Raw genomic sequence first — 20,182 nt, forward strand, 5'->3', positions numbered from 1 at the left:
AATAAGAAAATGTTAGGGTCATATATTTTAAGGGGGTTTGGTTTAGTCTGTAACACAGGATCTGGCGACAGTAGACTGGGAACAGCTCCTTGGGGTAAACCTACAGTGGAGTAATGGGGGGCACACAAAAATGAGTTGGGGAGAGTACAGGTCCAACATGAACCCTTCAGGGGGAAATATGGGACCAATAAGTTCAACGAATTTTGGATGTCTAGGATAATTCCGGTCTGATTAGATAGGCTTGGCCCATATTCTTCAGAGCAGGGAAGACTAAGGGGAGACATGAGTGAGGTCTATCCAATTTTGAGGGGGATGGACATGGTGAGTGGCCATTCAGGTATTGTTGATTGAAACAAATTTGGTAGGTAAAGCTGGTGAGGTATTTGCATCACTATCAGAGGAGGTACTTGGGGAGTATCACGAGGTGCAACATGTCATTTCAATGCATATGAGATAGGACCAGAAACCTTCAGCCAATGTTTTAGGAATCTCAGGGGGGAGCCAGTTTAAATAGCGTTTGAAAGGATCTAACAAATTAGTTATTATTGGTATATGCGGCCTTGAAAGTAGATTAAACAAATGACCCTTTTGGAGAGATTATTACTTTGGAGGAGTTCAAAAATTCACTTCCTGATGTAATGAGAACTCACGTAAGAGCAGAGAGTTAAGGTTGCACGGTTAGCAACAGAAATGGCAGGTGATTATGAAATTGGTTCATGAATCTCAGTTTGGATTGTGACATCAATTTCAGTCTGTGAAGGATAGAACATGGGGAAAAGATAAATCCTCAGGTGGTAACGGAAAAGGTGATCACATTGAATAGAGATAGTTTACCACAGGGTAAAAAGGAAACCCATGAGGGAGAAAGAGATGTAAAAAAGCTCACTGCAATGAAGTAGGGCACATGAAGTCACAGTGTGGGTGGTTTAGATTAGATTAGATTCGATTACTTACAGTGTAGAAACAGGCCCTTCGGCCCAACAAGTCCACACCGCCCCGCCGAAGCGCAACCCACCCAGACCCTTTCCCCTGCATTTACCTCTTCACCTAACACTATGGGCAATTTAGCACGGCCAAGAATATGCTGGGAGTTTTTATGACTGTGTGGTAAAGAGGTCACAAAGCACCAGGTAGAAAGGTTGATCCCAGCTGAGAAAGGTGAAAGTAAGATTATGTGTGTCTGATGGAGATTATTACCATATCCAGCTGATGGAGATATACGTGGGATTAGGTGTGTACTCGTGATAGAGATTGTTACAACAGCCACCTGAGGGAGATGCAAATGAGACTGTGTGGGTGATGCGGATATTACAGTTCCCATTGGGAGATGAAAGTGAGATTGTATGTGTATGATAGATGTTATTGCATCAACCAGAAGGGGGAGGTGAAGATAAAGTATGTGTGTCAGTCCCAGGCCTGTAGTTTGTAAATCAGAAAACACTGCAGGACAATACCAAACAGCTGATTCTGATTGTTATGACTTTGAAATTTTACACCTGAATGCATAAGTAATTGTGTACATAAGTATGAGCCTTTTTAAATTGGACACAGGTAAATTGGGACCCCTTGTAAAACACAATCTCTTTATAGCACCAGCTATAAAGATTAAAGGATGAAGTTTAATCCATGAAATGATTATTATATGTCAAAGTTTTAAAGACTTCACAATGAAATTTACAGAAATTTTTATGCCACTCCTTAACTCATTTCTGAATTTACTCTGGGTCCCTACATGAATAAATGGGTTTATGCAGGAACTGAACATCTGAAGCATATACCCGCTTTCTTCCAGAATGTTAGTGAACTCATTCTACGTGTAACCTGAGAAATATAGCACATGTGCAATTCGGATGTAGAGAATTGATAATATAAACAGCAGCCATAATAGGATGAAACTACCCGAGATACAGAACAGCAGGACGACGGACTTTCTCCGATTCCTCACCTCCATATCATTCAGATTTTCTGCCTGTTTGCTGAAACGGAGGCTTTTGTGAGTTTGAACGACCTTTAGAATTTGTCTGACAGGCACAGCAATGAGCAGTAAGATCAAGACAAATGGGAGACAAGGGGGTGAAGTGCGATCAATCCAATCGAATGCAGTCCATGCAGGTGAGGTATAAAATATAGACTTAATTTTGCGATGCCATGGTACATTACCGATTGTATATAATGGTTGAAACATGAAATACCAGAATGTATTTTTGATACAGCTCATACCACAAACTGCCCCTGTAACCACAGCTACTATCTTCTCTGTGCAATATCTTGTCTTCAATTTTGGGCAAGAAATGGCTACAAACTGATCAATAGAAAATACCACAGTCGCCCAGACAGAACAATCATGGCTTCTGGCCATTAGGACACAGTTATCACTACAGACTAGGGTGACATACAGGACACTGAACAGGAAGCAAATGCTGACAATGCAGTTCAATATTATAGCTGTAATACTAACTGGCAGGTCTGTCACCACCACGATTAGATTAGATTGCTTACAGCATGGAAACAGGCCCTTCGGCCCAACAAGTCCACAATGATCCGCCGAAGCGCAACTCACCCAGACCCATTCCCCTACATTTACCCCTTCACCTAACACTACGGACAAATTAGCATGGCCAATTCACCTAACCTGCACAGTTTTGGATTGGGGGAGAAAACCAGAGCACTCGGAGGAAACCCATGCAGACAATGTGCAAACCCCACACAGAGAATGTGCAAACTCCACACAAAGAGTTGCCTGAGGCGGGAATTAAACCCAGGTCTCTGGCGCTGTGAGGCAACAGTGCTAACCACTGTGCCACTGTGCTGCCAACATAGATACAAAGTAGTAAGTGATGCATCGGGTGAGACTGCACTTTCCTCTGGATAGAATCTCAATCACTGCCAAGTTAGTTGAATTATGAAAAAGAGGCACAATCCAGAGGATGCAGGAAATGGAAAAGTGAGAAAGACAGTGTGATCAGAACCATAAGACTTGATTCCCCAAATAAAGTTTTATTTTCTGAATTTTGTGTGAACTAGTCAGATCTGGTCCTCGGTAATGAAACCAATCAATTCTCTGTTTGGTCAACAGAATGTTTTTGCTTAAAACAATCAACCAGACAAACAGAGGATAGAGTATAGATATCAAAATGTCAAATAATATAATAATAATCATATTAAATGTGAAGATTATGGATAAAAGAATAAAGGCATTGCAGGATTAATTTAAGAAAATAACATTGTTAAAATAACTTTAAGTTAGAAGCTGAAATGTAGTTAACAGCAGTTAAAGTCTAAGATTGAGAGTTGGATCAAATCACAACACTGCTTCAATATGGCCTTTGCAATGCTTACTGAGCAACAGTCACATTCCTGATGAAAGGCTGATGTCCGAAAAGTCAATTCTCCTGCTCCACATATGTGCCTGACCTGACCTGCTGTGCTTTTCCAGCACCACACTCTCAACAACCATCAGTCACAGCTCAGTTTGAAGATCAAGCTGACACTGAACCATTAATGGAGTCAGAAATTGAGAATGGAAACGCACATGTTGTAGCATGGAGACAGAAAAAGAAAATAATACATAAAGTGGCCAGATGCATCACATTTTCACCACACCACACGCCTTTTTTAAACAATTTGTTTCAAAACAACATAATTTCATTGCAGTCATTTGTTACATTCAGCTGAGAAAATTTATTCCCCTAAATATTGTTACATCACATGAAGAATATAATATTAGGTAGAGCAAGAAATAGTGATCATAACATTGAAAAACAGCTTCCTCTCACATGCAGCAAACCGATCATCCATTTGATTATTAAATTCAATATCTTTTCAGTCCAACCAAGCAGGTAAACCTATCACAAAAAGGGAGAAGTTTCGAGAGTGTGTTGCTGGAAAAGCACAGCAAGTCAGGAATACATCCGAGGAGCAGGCGAATTGACATTTCAGGCATAAGCCCTTCGTCAGCAATGAGCTTTGTAGACCGGGGTGGGGGTGGGGGCGGAGAGATGAATGGGAGGAGGTGGGGTTATGGGAAGGTAAGGGGTTTTTTGGTGGATCTCCGTGGTCATTCATCCAACTTCACTAACACCTTTCACTCTGTCCTCAAATTCACGTAGACTATATCAGACACCTCCCTCCCCTTCGTGGACATCTCTGTCTCCATTTCTGGCGACAACTAACCATTGAAATCTACTACAAATCCATTGACTCCCACAGCTATCTAGACTACACCTCCTCCCACCCTGCCTCCTGAAAAAGGCCATCCCTTATTCACAATTCCTCCGCCTCCACCACAGCTGTTCCCAGGATGACCAATTCTGCCATAGACCATCCCAGATGGCCTCCTTCTATAAAGATTGCAATTTTCCCTCCCACGTGGTCGATGATCACCTCCACTTCCCGCACCTCCACCCTTGAACTCCACACCTCCCAACGCTAAAAGGACAGAACCCTCCCCATCCGCAGCTTCCAACCTACAAACCTCTGCATACATTGCATCATCCTCCACCACTTCCACACCACTTGGGATATATTTTTCCTCCCCATTCCTATCAGTATACCAGAGAGACCATGCCCTCCGTGACTCGCTTGTCAGATCCACGCTCCTCCACCAGCCCTCACCCCACTCCCGACACTTTCCTCTGCCACTGCAGGAAGTGCAAAACCTGCGCCCACACCACCCTCCTTGCCTCTGTTCAAGGCCCCAAAATCCGACAGAAATTTACCTGTACCTCCACCAATGTCATTTACCGGATCTGTTGCACCCGATGTGGTCTCCTCTACGTCAAGGAGACAGGACGCCAACTTGTGGATCATTTCAGAGAACATCTCTGGGACACCCACACCAAACAACTCCACCGCCCCGTGGCCGAACACTTCAACTCCCCCTCTCACTTCACCAAGGACATGCAGGTCCTGGGCCTCCTCCATCCCCAAACCCTAACCTAACCACCCGATGCCTGGTGAAAGAATGCCTCATCTTCAGCCTTGGGATCCTGCAACCAAACGGGATTAATGTGGATTTCACCAGTTTCCTCATTTCCCCTCCCCCTACCTTATCCCAGCCTTCAACATGGCACTGCTGTCTTGATCTGTCAATCGTCTTTCCCATCTATCTGCTCTACCCTCCTCTCTGACCAATCACCTTCTCCCCAACCTTCATCTTTCTATTGCATTCCTAGCTACCTTCCCCCCAGCCCCAACTCCCTTCCATTTATCTCTCAGCCACCCCCCCCCCAATCCATAGTTTGAGACACTGTATAACACGATCCTTTGGTATAATGGTGAGGGTGGCAGAACAACCCACACCCGTAGGACACAATTAATTGATGGCCCTTTGCCTCAATCACCACGTTAGGAATAAATAGGGTTCCACCACAATTTGGATCAAAATTATTGGATTCGGAGTACAGAGTACTCACCATTACACCAAAGAATGTATCACTCACAGCTTAGCAAGACCGCCAGAGATCTTTGCGTGTCAAGTGAACTTCACTGCACACCAGAAACACCAAAGCAACGATAAATTCAAAGGTAGAATTGCAGCTAAGGAGATGCATTAATATGTTCAAAACCAATAGCTTTCGGAAAAAACATTATAACGCTGAAGGGGGAGAAATTACACAAAACAGAGTAGTGATTACACCAATTTTGTTTTCAGGCAGCCATAATCAAAATGACTTTCAAAGTATGTGACAAATTCCAGTCCAGTACCTGGCAACCCAATAGCTGCAAGGATGGGATAATAAATTGCAAACAGCCGACCTTTAGGTATACCTTGCATATTGTTAAGATTCACTACTCCACATTAAGTGGGTGAGACATTTACACCTGATGTGAGCCTCCCAAGAGCAATTCGGTGTTCTGAGTTTGGAAATTAATTGCAAAATTGCAACATGAGAAAAGACATTGTTTTGAAATGTCTATGACTTGACATCATATGCACCAAAGGTGAATCACGGAAGACCCCTGTCTGACCCCAATCACATATGCTCAGAAAAGAAGTTTAGAAACAGCAGAATGGAATCATTACTTACAGAAAACACAGAGAATGTTGGAGAAGCTCAGCAGGTCTGGCCGCATTGCGGATAGAGTTAGTGTTTTGAGTCGAGTATAATACTGAGTTATTTGTCAAAGCAGATTCGATGAGTTACTGCAGTGCGTCTGTTGGATGGTACTGCTGTGATTGTGCATGGAGGTCCATTTAGACACAGGAGGGACAGAAAGTAAGTAGTTAAAAAAAATACTTGTTAGAAAAAAGCGAAAGTCTGTAATATTATGATTGAGTGAATTCCAGAGATGAGGTGAGACTGACTGCCTTTAACATCAAGGCCACATTTGACAGGATGTAGAATTAAGCAGCCCCAGCAAACCTGGAGTCAAGGGGAATCGGGGGAACACTCTCCCCTGGTTACAATCATACCTGGTACAAAGGAAAAGGTTGTGGTTGTTGGAGGTCAGTCATCTCAGACATTTCAGCAAGAGTTCCTCAGGGCCAACCATCTTCTGCTGCTCAATCTTCTCTCCATCATAATGTCAGAAGTGGGGATGTTGACTGATGATTGCATAATATTCAGTACTATTCGCGATTCCTCAGATACTGAAGCAGTCCATGTTCAAATATAACAAGATCTGGACAATATCTCGGCTTGGGCTGACAAGTGGCAATTAACATTCACACCACCCAAATGCCAGGTGATTTAATCTAATCAACGTGACTTAACTTTCACTGATGTTACTCTCACTGAATCCAGACACTATTAACATCCTTGGGGTTACCACCGACCAGAAACTGAACTGGACTTGCCAAATAAATACGTTTACAAAAGCCCGTTAGAGGCTTAGAATGTTGCTACAAGTAACTCATCTCCTGACTCCCCAAAGCCTGTCCACCATCTACAAAGCACAAGTCAAGAGTATGACAGAATACTCCCCACTTGTGTGGATGACTGCAGCTCTAACAACACTCAAGAAGCTTGATACCACCCAGCACAAAGCAGCCCGCTTAATTGGCATCACATCCACAAACATCCACTCCCTCCACTACTGCTGCTCAGTAGCAGCAGTGTGTACAAGATGCACAGTAAAAAGTCACCAACGATCCTTAGACAGCACCCATCCAAGCCCACAGCCTCTACCATCCAGAAGGACAAGGGCAACAGACACATGAGAACACCAACCCCTGCACATTCACCTCAAAGCCATTCACCATCCTGACTTGGAAGTATATCACCGTTTCTTCAGTGTCGCTGGGTCAAAATCCTGGAACTCCCTCCCTAACAGCATTGTGGATTTACCTGCACCGCACGGACTGCAGCGGTTCCAGAAGGCAGCTCACCAGGCTTTCTGAAGGAGCAACTGGGAATATACAATAAACACCGAGCCAGTGATGCCCATGACCCACGGGTGAATAACACAAAGTACATGCAGATAAATGCAGAAACAGCAGTGAATCTGATCAGCACACCACCATCTTCACTGGGGATATCAGGGATGGGACATGAGTGGTGTTTTAGTCAGAGATCCCTGCATCCCACTTACAAAATAAAAATAACTGAGGGGGACAGGACAATTTAGATTAAGAAACGTTATTTTAAAAAGTCAAACAGAAATTGAACATAAGGTAAATAAGAGGGTAAAAAAAGGCAATGATGATGGACTGGTAGCTGATGTAAAATATAGGTCGTTTTAAAAATTGGGTAATGGTAATAAGACAAGGGCTGATTATGGCCCAAACTTGCAAATGTTGGTAGTACACACGCAGCTGAGGCAATACATGAGAAATTAAGAGTTGTTTTACGGGAGATGACCATGATCACACAGTGACAGTGAGAGCCAAGGGAGCAGAGTCCTTGTGTATAAGGCTCTGGTCAGACTACATTTGGGGTATTGTGTACAGTTTGAGCCCTATATCTCAGGAAGGATGTAATGGCCTTGGAGTGTGTTCAGAGGAGGTTCACGAGAATGGTTCCAGGAAGGAAAAGCTTAACATATGAGGAACATTTGAGGACTCTGGTTATATCGAGCTTAAAAGGATTAGAGGGAATCCAATTGAAATATACAGGATACCGAATGGACTGGACACAGTGGATGTTAGGAAGATGTTTCCATTAATAGGAGAGACTAGGACACAAGGGCACAGCCTTAGAGAAAAGGGAAGAGATTTTAGAATGGAAATCAGAAGAAACCTCTTTAGCCAGAGTGGTGAATCTACAGAATTCACTGCCACAGAAGGCTGTGGAGGCCAGGTCATTGATTTTATTTAAGACTAAGATAAATAGGTTTGTGCGTATCAAGGGGATAAAGGGTTACGGGGAGAAAGCAAGAGAATGGGATAGAGAAATGTATCACCATGATTGAATGGCGGAGTAGACTTGATGGGCTGAATGGCCGAATTTCTATTCCTAGGTCTTATGCTCTTATATTTAAGACTGAGAGAGATAGATGCTTTCTGGGGATAATTACTGAAGATGCTGGAATCTGCACTGAAAATAAAAAATTCGGGAAATCACAGCGGGTCAGGTAGCATCCATGGAGAGAGGACAATCTAATCAAGACACTATTCAAAAGGGCCACAACACACTGCAGTACACCAGAACTGCAAAAAGAGGAAGAGGAACACCTATACAAGGTATTCGCCAAAAACGGATACCCGCGCAATTTCATCAACAGATGCCTAAGAGAAAGACAACGGAACAAGGACATGCCGCAACCCAAAGGACTAGCCACACTACCATACATCAAGAGCATTTCAGAACTGACAGCCAGACTACTGCGGCCACTAGGACTTATAACAGCACACAAACCAACAGCCACACTCAGACAACAACTCACCAGAACAAAGGACCCTATACCCAGCATGAGCAAAAACTAATGTAGTGTACAAAATCCCATGCAAGGACTGCACAAAACACTATATAGGACAAACAGGAAGACAGCTAACGATCCGCATCCATGAACATCAACTAGCCACGAAACGCCACGACCAGCTATCCTTAGTAGCCACACACGCAGACGACAAGCAACATGAATTCGACTGGGACAACACTACCATTATAGGGCAAGCCAAACAAAGAACAGCCAGGGAATTCCTAGAAGCATGTCACTCATCCACAAACTCCATCAACAAACACATCGACCTGGACCCAATATACCGGCCACTGCAGCGGACAGCTGAAACTGACAACCGGAAGCGGCAGGGACAGGCCACTATAAATGCCGGAGGACACAACACAGAAGCGCTTCACAGGAGGCTCCCAAGCACTGAGGATTTAACCTAGACAGGGGACGAAACGTTTGCAACAAAAATTTCCAGCTCGGCGAACAGAACCACAACATTTGATAGGAATGCCAGATAGAAAGAAATTTCACAAGTGTGTCATGTGGATATGCTCAAAAGCAGGTTGAACGCCAAGATGACGTAATCAGAGTGAGTTGCAGTGACTGGAGCTCACCCATAGTAATGGTGCGCAAACCATATGGTAGCCAGAGGTTATGTGAACATTTTGGCAAAGTCAATGCAGTTACAAAGTCTGATTCATATCCAATTCCACATTTGGAGGACTGTATTGAAAAGGTGGGACAAGCAACTTATGTTGAAAAATGTGGTGCTGGAAAAACACAGCAGGCCAGGCAGCATCCGAGGAGCAGGAAAAATCGACATTTCGGGCATAAGCCCTTCTTCAGGATTCCTGAAAAAACCCACACAGACACAAGGAGAACGTGCAAACTCCGCACAGACAGTCCCCCAAGGGCAGATGCGAACCTAGGGCTCTGGTGCTGTGAGGCAGCACTGCTAACCACTGAGCCACCATGCGCTTGCGTGGTATATATCGATAACTTAGTGAGTTTTAGTCACATGTGGAAGGAACTATTGCAGCATTTATCAGAATTATTCAATCGACTTCGATAGGCAGGCTTGATGATAAACCTGGCTAAGACTGAACTTGCCAAAGTCCAATTCACGTTCCTGGGCCTTGTTATCGAACTTGGATGGCTGCACCGAATGTGAAAACAAAGGTTATTGGGGTGGTTCCCATACTTTTGACTAATAGAGCAGTACTATGATTCCTGGGATTGAGTGGTTTGTATTGGAAATTCGTACCAAATCTTAGCAGTGTAGCTGCTCCACTCACTGAATTACTGGAAAAAAGCAAGAGGTCTCAGTGGATGACGGACTGTCAAAAGGCATGAGACAGCCTGAAGGCTGTGATAACCACTGCCCCAGTGTTCGCCACACTGAATTACGCAAAGTCATTTAAGATGGCTATTGATGAGAGCGATATGGGTGTTGCTCCTTTACCTTTAGAGGAAGATGACAGGAAGATAGAAAGACCTATTGGATATTTCTCCAGGAAATTGAACATTCATTAGCAGAAATATTCAACAATTGGGAAGGAGACCTTGAGCTTGGTGTTGCCCTTACAGCATTTCAATGTTTATTTTGCCAATAATTTTTCTGAATAATCATATCTCCTGATCATAACCGATACCAGTATCTGGAGAAATTTAAGTACAAACATTCCAGACTGTTTAGGTGGAGCTAATTATTGCAACCATTCAATTTTAAAAAATATGCATGTGTAGGGTGAGAAAATGTGTTTGCAGACGCATTGCCGTGACTTGGCTGAGAAACGGAGATTTGTGGTAATAAGAGTAGACAGACTGAAATAGAATGTAGTAATGCATGTTTGCATGGTTATAGTTAGCGTTTACGTATTGTAGTGTACAAACTGGGTAAAGCTAAGAGATTTTGAAATGAAGCCATTTTTGTATATTGATGGTAGGAACGTCTGTGTGTGTGTGTATAGTGCAATGGTGGGTTTTTTTCTGGATATTTGAACGTCTATCTCATTTGTACATAGAAAAAATACAAGAATACAACACTGAACATTGCAATAAAAACAACATGGCTTCACTCTGCTGTTCACCAGTTGCAGTGATGTATGATCACAACACGTTTCTGTCCGAATACATGCATGGTGACCTTCTGCCATTTATTACAATAACTTCAGTTTTTAACCACCCTCTCAGGTAATAATTTGTAAAACAATGGGGACAACCATCCCTTCATCAATATTTCATTTTATTTCATCAGGCACAGTGACATTTGGTTAGTTTGAAATCCACACTGACTCTCCTTAAACAGACCCACCGTTCCCAATTGGATTTGTGTTGATCTGCTCCAGGTTATTCCAAGTGTACACAGCCCTGGTGTTAACCTGACCGAGGTAAAAACAATGACTGCAGATGCTGGAAACCAGATTCTGGATCAATGGTGCTGGAAGAGCACAGCAGTTCAGGCAGCATCCGAGGAGCTTCAGCAAAATCGACGTTTCGGGCAAAAGCCCTTCATCAGGAATAAAGGCAGAGAGCCTGAAACGTGTATAGATAAACTAGGGGAGGGTGGGGGTGGGGAGAGAGTAGCGTAGAATACAATAGGTGAGTGGGGGAGGAGATGAAGGTGATAGGTCAGGGAGGAGAGGGTGGAGTGGATAGGTGGAAAAGGAGCTAGGCAGGTCGGACAAGTCCGGACAAGTCAAGGGGACTGGAAGTTTGAAACTAGGATGAGGTGGGGGAAGGGGAAATGAGGAAGCTGTTGAAGTCCACATTGACGCCCTGGGGTTGAAGTGTTCCGAGGCGGAAGATGAGGCGTTCTTCCTCCAGGCGTCTGGTGGTGAGGGAGCGGCGGTGAAGGAGGCCCAGGACCTCCATGTCCTCAGCAGAGTGGGAGGGGGAGTTGAAATGTTGGGCCACGGGGCGGTTTGGTTGATTGGTGCGGGTGTCTCGGAGATGTTCCCTAAAGCGCTCTGCTAGGAGGCGCCCAATCTCCCCAATGTAGAGGAGACCGCATTGGGAGCAACGGATACAATAAATGATATTAGTGGATGTGCAGGTAAAATTTTGATGGATATGGAAGGCTCCTTTAGGGCCTTGGATAGAGGTGAGGGAGGAGGTGTGGGCACAGGTTTTACAGTTCCTGCGGTGGCAGGGGAAAGTGCCAGGATGTGAAGGTGGGTCGTAGGGGGGCGTGGACCTGACCAGGTAGTCACGGAGGGAACGGTCTTTGCGGAAGGTGGAAAGGGGTGGGGAGGGAAATATATCCCTGGTGGTGGGGTCTTTTTGGAGGTGGCGGAAATGTCGGCGGATGATTTGGTTTATGCGGAGATTTGTAGGGTGGAAGGTGAGCACCAGGGGCGTTCTGTCCTTGTTACGGTTGGAGGGGTGGGGTCTGAGGGCGGAGGTGCGGGATGTGGACGAGATGCGTTGGAGGGCACCTTTAACCACATGGGAAGGGAAATTGCGGTCTCTAAAGAAGGAGGCCATCTGGTGTGTTCTGTGGTGGAACTGATCCTCCTGGGAGCAGATACGGCGGAGGCGGAGGAATTGGGAATACGGGATGGCATTTTTGCAAGAGATAGAGTGGGAAGAGGTGTAATCCAGGTAGCTGTGGGAGTCGGTGGGTTTGTAAAAAATGTCAGTGTCAAATCGGTCGTCATTAATGGAGATGGAGAGGTCCAGGAAGGGGAGGGAGGTATCAGAGATGGTCCAGGTAAATTTAAGGTCAGGGTGGAATGTGTTGGTGAAGTTGATGAATTGCTCAACCTCCTCGCGGGAGCACGAGTGGCGCCAATGCAGTCATCAATGTTAACCTGACCTGCCTGTAGTCTCTGGAATGTACTCCTGTACTATTGAGAAAGGTGTCCCAATCTCCAGTTTGTATGGTGGGGCAGGAGGACTGGGTTGAGCTGCAGTTTGTGGTTTTATGAAACAGAAAATAAAACGTGCTGCAGAGTGAGGCACAGAGACGTTGATGACCTCATCAGCTTGAAACTGTTTTCTTGTTCCTCCTCCTTTAATCAATGAATTATCAGGGTCTAACTCCGAATTCTCGGAGTTCTGTAACTGGCCTGGAACTGTGTGTTGAAAGGACTATTGTAATCCACAAGAGGAGACTTTCCCATTGCACTGCCACCATGGGCTGGAATGCTGCAGACTGAGCAGAAAATCCCAAATACAATGATGAGGTCCCACTGGCCCACACTGCTCCTTCTCACTGAATGAAGACACTCACCAGAAACAGGTTATGTCTCATGTTGGAGCCTTGAAGCCCTGACTGTGTAGCACTGAATGAAGGCTGTACTCAGAGACAGAAATGAAATAAACTTTCTAACTGTGCTTTATCGCTGTTAAAGATCCGCATGTCTGAGTTCAAGTCATTTGATTGGGGAATGAGGGTAGCAAGGCACCAGTGAAATGGAGGGAATGGTGGAGGAGCTCACTGAGGGCCATCTCTGAAAGTTGGAATCGGAAAGATGCTATTCAGTATTGTAAAAGTTTAAGGTGAATTCATGATTACATAGAGATGGCAAATGTAATTCCTTTCAAGTTTTTCTTGTTTAAAATTTGGGAACTGACAAGAAAAAGCAAATTCCAAACGGTTATCCAGTTGCGACCCGTGTAGTACTGTAAATGGCTGCTCCTTCAGCATCTCGAACCGTCTACTTGAGTTCACTGTGCACAGGTGAAGAAGAACTGCATGGTTCAGCCAAAATAACTCCTTCCTATTGCAGATTGCTCAGTCTGTCAACAAGCAAGAAATGAAGCACTCTCAACTTGTACATTTTCTGCCAACAATCTTTCATAACGTTCATTCTCCATATCCCTCCTGTCCATTTCCAAAAGCAAATTCCAGCCTGTGTTTAATTACCTATCCATCTTTTAGTGGATGTTATTCATCAGTAAAGTTCAACAATGTCATGGCCACGTTGGACTCTATGCGATTCCATTGGTTTGAAGTTTCCTGAAGGAATGGAGAGTCATTCCGGTTGAATGTCGAGCTGTTATTAGGTAATGAATGGGATCAGAGGTCTATTTATCCCAACATTCACACAAGGAACAAGCCTACTCTGCCTTTCAGTGAGATCGTGGCTGATCTGATTTGAACCACAACTCTACTTTCCTGCCAAAATGCATTCCCTTGCATTTTCCCATATTTCTACAGGGACATTTCACACTGTAGAATTCTCATTGTACTCCTGGTCACCATTGGCACCTCACAGTGTCAGGGACCCGGGTTTCATTCTGCCTGCAACAGTTACCAATCTGTGTGGAGTTTGCACATCCTCTCCGTGTCTGTGTGGGTTTCCTCTGGGTGCTCCGGTTTCCTTTATTCAAGAAGGGAGAGAGAGATGGAAAGCAGAAAGCTAAAGGAGATAATCACCTGTCATCCAAAAACCGGTGAAAGCTACCATGAAAAATGCAACAGCAAAGCATTCTGAAACATCCCAGGTAGTCAGGCAGAGTGAACATGGTTTGTGGAATAGGAAAGCATATATAGTCAAATGACTGAATTTCTTTTGAAGAACGAATGTGTGCTGTCGATGTTGGGGAATTGTTAGTTGTACGGTCCTGCAATCTCAAGAATATGTTTCAATAATCTGCCACAATCGAGGTTTACTAAAGGAAGTAAAGACTCATGGTGCAGGTATAACATTGAGCAAGGATAGATGGTTGGCTGGCCAACAGAAACAGTAGGAATGGGTCTTTGTTTGATTGAAAAGATATAACAAGTGGTATGCTGCTGGCAGGACAACTTCCTCATTTATACAAATGACTCAGATGGAAAGGCGGAAGGTTTAGTGACTAGATTTGCTGAAAATATAAAGACAGGCAGGAAGGTCGGTTGACGAGGACTTGGGGAGGCTGTAAATGTAAACAAGCAAAAGGGAAGAAATGTGAACTTGTCCCCTTTGACAGGAAGCATAGAGAATGCAGCGTAGTGCTTCTGTGGTGAGATGAAGCAGAGCTCTGAGGTGCAGAGGGATCTAGGTGTACGAGTGCATGAATTACGGAAGGTTAGTATTGCAGCTCCACAAGTAGTCATGGAGAATCATGGAATATTATTGTTTAGGGAACTCAATACAAAAGTAGGGAGGTTACACTTCAGTTATACAGGAGACTGGAGTAGAGTCATAGAGATCTACAGCTCAGAAAGAGGCCCTTTGGCCCCTCACATCCCTGCCAGTGAAAGACAACCACCATTCTAATTCCTATTCTCATCCCGTTCCCAATACCTGGCCGATAGCCTTGTATGGTTTGGCATCACAAGTGCACCCCTCAATACTGATGGGGGTTTCTGCCTCTCTGTGTCTCACAGGCAGCGATTTTGAGATTCCCGCCACCCTCATGTTTTGCTCACATCCCCTTGAAACCTTCTGACCCTGATGTCATCAGAGAAAATGTCGGGCAATCAGGGTCAGTGTCTACTGAGGTTCAGAACAATCCGAGGCAACATGATTGAAACACATAAAGTTCAGGTGGATTCAGGGTGGATGTGGAGAGGGTATTTCTTCCTGTTGAAGAATTCAGAACTTTGGGGAGTGGGGTGTGGGGTGGGGGTCAGTGTTTCAAATTGAATGGTTGACCCTTGAACATAGAGATAAGGGGTTTGTTTTTCTCTCAGTGGGAGTGTTTGCTTTTGAAACTGTCTTCCTCAAAAAGTTGTCGAAATGTAGAAACATGGAATATAGCAACAGGACAAGGCTAATCAGCCCTTCGATCTTGCTCTGCTATCCCATACGATCATGGCTGATCATCCAACTCAGTCCCCTATTCCCACTTTCTTCCCTATACTCTAAGCACTCTATTTAATACCTTCTTGAATGCATTCAATGTTTTGGAAGTAGAGTTTTGGAATATTTTTTAGCAGAGTTGAATAGATTGTGATAAACAAGGGGTGGGTGTTCGGTTTATTGGGGGTTGAATGGGAATGTGGTGTTAAGGTTCCTGTTGGATGATCCCATGAAGTGGCAGAACAGACTCAAGGAGATGAATAGCCTACTCCTGCTCCTAACCCACCTGCTGCCTTCCCCTATGTGTGTATATAATGGGGAGAGCCAGGGCTCTCTTCCAGGACCTGTGGCTTTCCTGATGAGAATCAGTGACACAGATCTGAATGTACGAGACCCAGTTTCAAATTTTGTGGACGAGGCGATTCTTTCAGAGTATTGTAAAGTGTTGATGGTGGGAGGGTTAACCGCCCAAAGGACAAAGGCAGACTGCATGGACACAAACGTCAATGCTGAGAAGGGGGAATTGATTCATTTTGGCAGCAGGTATGAGGAGAGGCAATTAAAGTAAACGGGTCCAATTCCAAGATAAGTGTGAGAACTTTGGGGATTTGAGCACAGATCTTTGAAGGTGGCATGGCAGGTTGGGAAAGCAATGAATAAAGTTTGCAGCATCATGTGCTTTGACGTTAAGTGCGTAGGGAACAGAAAGCAAGGACCTTAAGATAAACTTTTATCAAAAACCACCTTAACTGCAGTATTGTGTCTCAATCAGGGCGAAACATCTCGGGAACAATATAGTGATTTGAGAGTGTGTGGCGAAAATTGGTCCCTGGATAGATTGGAGAAGTGGGAGCTATTTTCCTGGGAGTGGAGAGGTCTGAAAGGAGATTTGATCAAGGTGTTCCGAATTCAAGCGGGTTTAGGGACAAGGGAGAAGAGTTAGGAGAAATATTGTCCCCTGCAACGGAGGAATGGAAAACCAGAGTGCCTGATTTCAGGCAAAGGGAAGGAAACTCAGTTCCACACAAGAGAACATTATTTCCATGCAGCCACTGCATAAGGTGTAGACGCTTATGGGATGGGCTGATTTGAAGTCTTTTTCTGTGCTGGAGACGCCTAAGTCTCTATGATGATGGGTCTAACAGCGCCAGTGTCAATGCCTGATAAATAGACTATCTAGTTACAAAATGTTATTTGTTTTCCGACTCTGTACCACTTTTCACAAACCAGTTAGTTCTCAACTGGCTCTTGTAATTTATTCAGGTTACTTAACACAGAGCTGACATGGAGTTCTGAACATTCTCTTCAGTTCCTCTCTGAATTTGGCCTGAGTTACAACATAAATGCAAGTGTTTACACAGCAGCTGGACAATTGGAACAGGTAACCCATCTGCTGTAGGATGTAGCCAGGGGCATTTGCATCAGTGTAATAATACGTCTTTGCAATTCGATAATGAAGGAAATTAATGACATAGGGCATCCACAGAGCGATGAAGCTGCCCGATATGGCAAAGAGTAAAATCATGGACTTCCTTCGGTTCTCTGTTTCTGGATCCACCTGATCCCCTCCTTGCTTGGACAACAATCCTTTCCGTACTCTGTTGGCCTGTAAAATGTGTCTGACTGTCAGAGCGTTGAATAGCAGAATAAAGAAAAAAGGTAAGAATGGGTTTAAGATCCGATGGAGCCAATCGTATGCCACCCAGGCAGGCGATGTGTAAAATATGGGTGTGGACTGGCACTGCCACGGTATATTGTCAATGATGCAGACAGGTTCAAAACTGAAAAACCAGGGGATGTTCTTCAGAAAAAACAGAGGAGTCACAACCACAATTACCACAGCTGCCGTCCTCGGGACACAATATCTTACTTTCAGTTTCTGGCAACAAATTGCTATGAATCGATCGAGAGTGAAAGCCACTGTTAACCAGACAGAAGTGTCCCTCACCGCACAGATCAGGACAATGAGAGTGCTGCACCCTGGGGTCGTTTTCAGGATATTGTTTGGGAAATAAAAGGAAACAGAGCGATTCAGTATCACTTCAGTAGTCGCCACCAACAGATCTGCCACTGCCATGGCCACCAAGTACAGAGTGATGCATTTGGAGAGACCGCACCTTCCCTGACATAGAATCCAGATCGTCCACCAAGTTCACTGCAAGGAGCAAAGAAAAGACTGTTATCAAAATGGCAAGTACAGCATCATCTATAGCATCTTTGACTTTTAGTGGACCCATTCCTACTTCAACTTCTCTTTCATTCCTGATTTTGCATCATTCAATTCAAGCCAGCCAATCAGATAAAGCCAACTCTATCTCAGCAGAACTTTCCTGGAGGGGTTATGCATGACTATTTTTCAAACCTATGGATGGCCACAAGAAGTCATAAATCTAGCATTGTGAAAACTGGGTGAGAAAATGGGTTTTCTTGTTGCTCACTCATTCCCCTCAGCAGGCATTTTTGCACAGGGTTGTAGAATGAGAAGTAGAAGATCCCAGCAGTAAGTTGGAGGGTCCTTGTTTAAATGAGGAGAAAAGTTATGACACGAAATCGGACGGTTCCTCCATTTGCTTCGAAGTACATTCAGCTTGGATGAATTGAGAGTTACCTAATAATCTCACGGGTTGCCTTTCACAGACAAAAGTCACGTAATCTCGAACAAAAAGATCTGCATAGCATCATAACACCATGGAAGCAGGCCATTCAGCTCATCAGGTCCAAACCTACCCTCCAAACAGTATCCCACTCACACCCAACCCTATCCTGTATTTACCATGGCCAATCCACCTAGTCTGCACATTCCTAGATGCGGTGAGGCAATTTAGCACGGCCAATCCACTTAACCTGCACATCTTTGGACTGGGAGAGGGAACCACAGCACTCAGAGTAAACCCATTCAGATTCGGGGAGAATGTGCAAACTCCACACAGACAGTTACCCAAGGCTGGAATTGAACCCCGGTCCCTGGCGCTCTGAGGCAGCAGTGCTAACCACTGAGCCACTGTGCTACCCATACTGACACTGAAAAGTGACCAAGCAGCTGCTGGATTGCCATTAGGCTGAACTTTGTATTGTTGCAAGTATCCACAGGCATTCGCTCCCTCCAGAACCAACACCCAGTCACAGCGGTTTGTATCAATTATAAAGGGCACTACAGAAATTCACCAAAGATTCTTCAACAGTACCTTCCAGATCCACAACCATTACTATCCAGAAGGACAGGGCAGCATAGACAAAGAACTCTGATAGATGATTTAAACATATTTCCCCCTTTCACAAAAACAGGTTAACTCTGGCTGGTGGATTGAAAATTTTACTCCCTTACCTTGCAAAGCTCCTGAATAATAGGTTGTAGCATTTCTGCTCTGACGGGTGTTCCATCCGCTGGCCTGTAATTCCTAGCTTCCTGTCCCTTCTTTTCTTGAAGAGATGAGTTACATTTGTTGTTTTGAATAGGAACAGCAGTTGGACATTCAGTACTTCAAGTCTGCCCCATTACTTAGTATGATCATGGCTGATCATCCAACTCAGCACCCTGCTCCTGCTTTCTCCCCACTACCTTTGACCCCTCTCCATATAAGAACAATATACAACTCCTTCTTCAAAACATCCCAATATTTTGGGCTCAAATACTTTCTGTGGCAGAGAATTGAATGGGCTTACTACTCCCTGGGTGAATCAATTTCTCTTTGTCTAACCCCTATGTTGTTAGGCTGACCGCCCTGGGTCTGGGCTGCCCGGCCATCAACGACATCTTTCCTGTGTTTACCCTGCCACATCCTGTTAGAATTTTAAATGTTTGATATTTTTATTGTCATTTGATCATGCCAAATCTATGACTTGCTGAAAAAGAATTCAGCTTCTTCGAGGTTCTTGTCTTGTCATCAAGTCCATTGGCAAGAATGCCAATTCAAGGGGAATACCAAAATTTATACTGCATGTTCTTGTAAAGTGTACATGGTGGCTTTGCGCTAAATTGGTATTCTTGCAAATGGTCCTGATGAGCGCAAGGTGAAAAGCTTCAACAAACCATGACGTTTTTAACCAACAAATGTAATCATTATCAAACAATATTGAACGAGCTGCAAAATAAAAGCAGAACCCCTGCCCTGCTGGAAAGCTGAAGCTAGGAACAGAACTCCCGGAGAAATTCAGCAGGACTTGGATTCGAAACAATAACTCTGTCTCAAACTAATTCCAACCCAGACTTACTAGGAACCCCAACAGCTGCGAGGAGTGGGTAATAAAAAGCATAGATGTAGTCGACGAAATATTCATACATGCTCACAAAACGTCACAGTGTCTGGCTGTGCCAAGCTCAGTGCACTCACCAGCACCACTTTGGATATATATTACAGCAGGAACTCCCTCGACGGGCAATTAAGCTGCTTCTGTCTTACTTACGGTAACTATAGAAACAGATTAGCAGAAAATCTCAACGGACAAGACTTGAAGTCAGCAAAAGCACCAATGTTTCCACATGACGGAGGTAATGAACTTAGATTTACAGCTGTGCTCTTGGTGTTCCTTCATGTGTTTAAGCTGCAAACCAAGCCAGCCACACTCGGTGATCAAACTCCATTTTAATTATTGTCTTTAAGAAATAAACATGCTTT

The 20,182-nt window shown here is 44.3% G+C and overlaps 2 pseudogenes; both read right to left on the reverse strand.

The window, feature by feature from the left end:
* Positions 1-1,645: 1,645 nt before the first annotated feature.
* Positions 1,646-5,776, reverse strand: LOC148136930 (uncharacterized; annotated as a pseudogene).
* Positions 5,777-16,830: 11,054 nt separating this feature from the next.
* On the reverse strand, positions 16,831-19,848 carry LOC148136931 (putative G protein-coupled receptor 139; annotated as a pseudogene).
* Between the last annotated feature and the right edge of the window lie 334 nt (positions 19,849-20,182).

This window comes from Chiloscyllium plagiosum, unplaced genomic scaffold (genome assembly GCF_037043375.1).
Source record: "Chiloscyllium plagiosum isolate Xiang-an unplaced genomic scaffold, Cpla_swu_hap1 HiC_scaffold_44, whole genome shotgun sequence".
NCBI classification, from domain to species: domain Eukaryota; kingdom Metazoa; phylum Chordata; class Chondrichthyes; order Orectolobiformes; family Hemiscylliidae; genus Chiloscyllium; species Chiloscyllium plagiosum.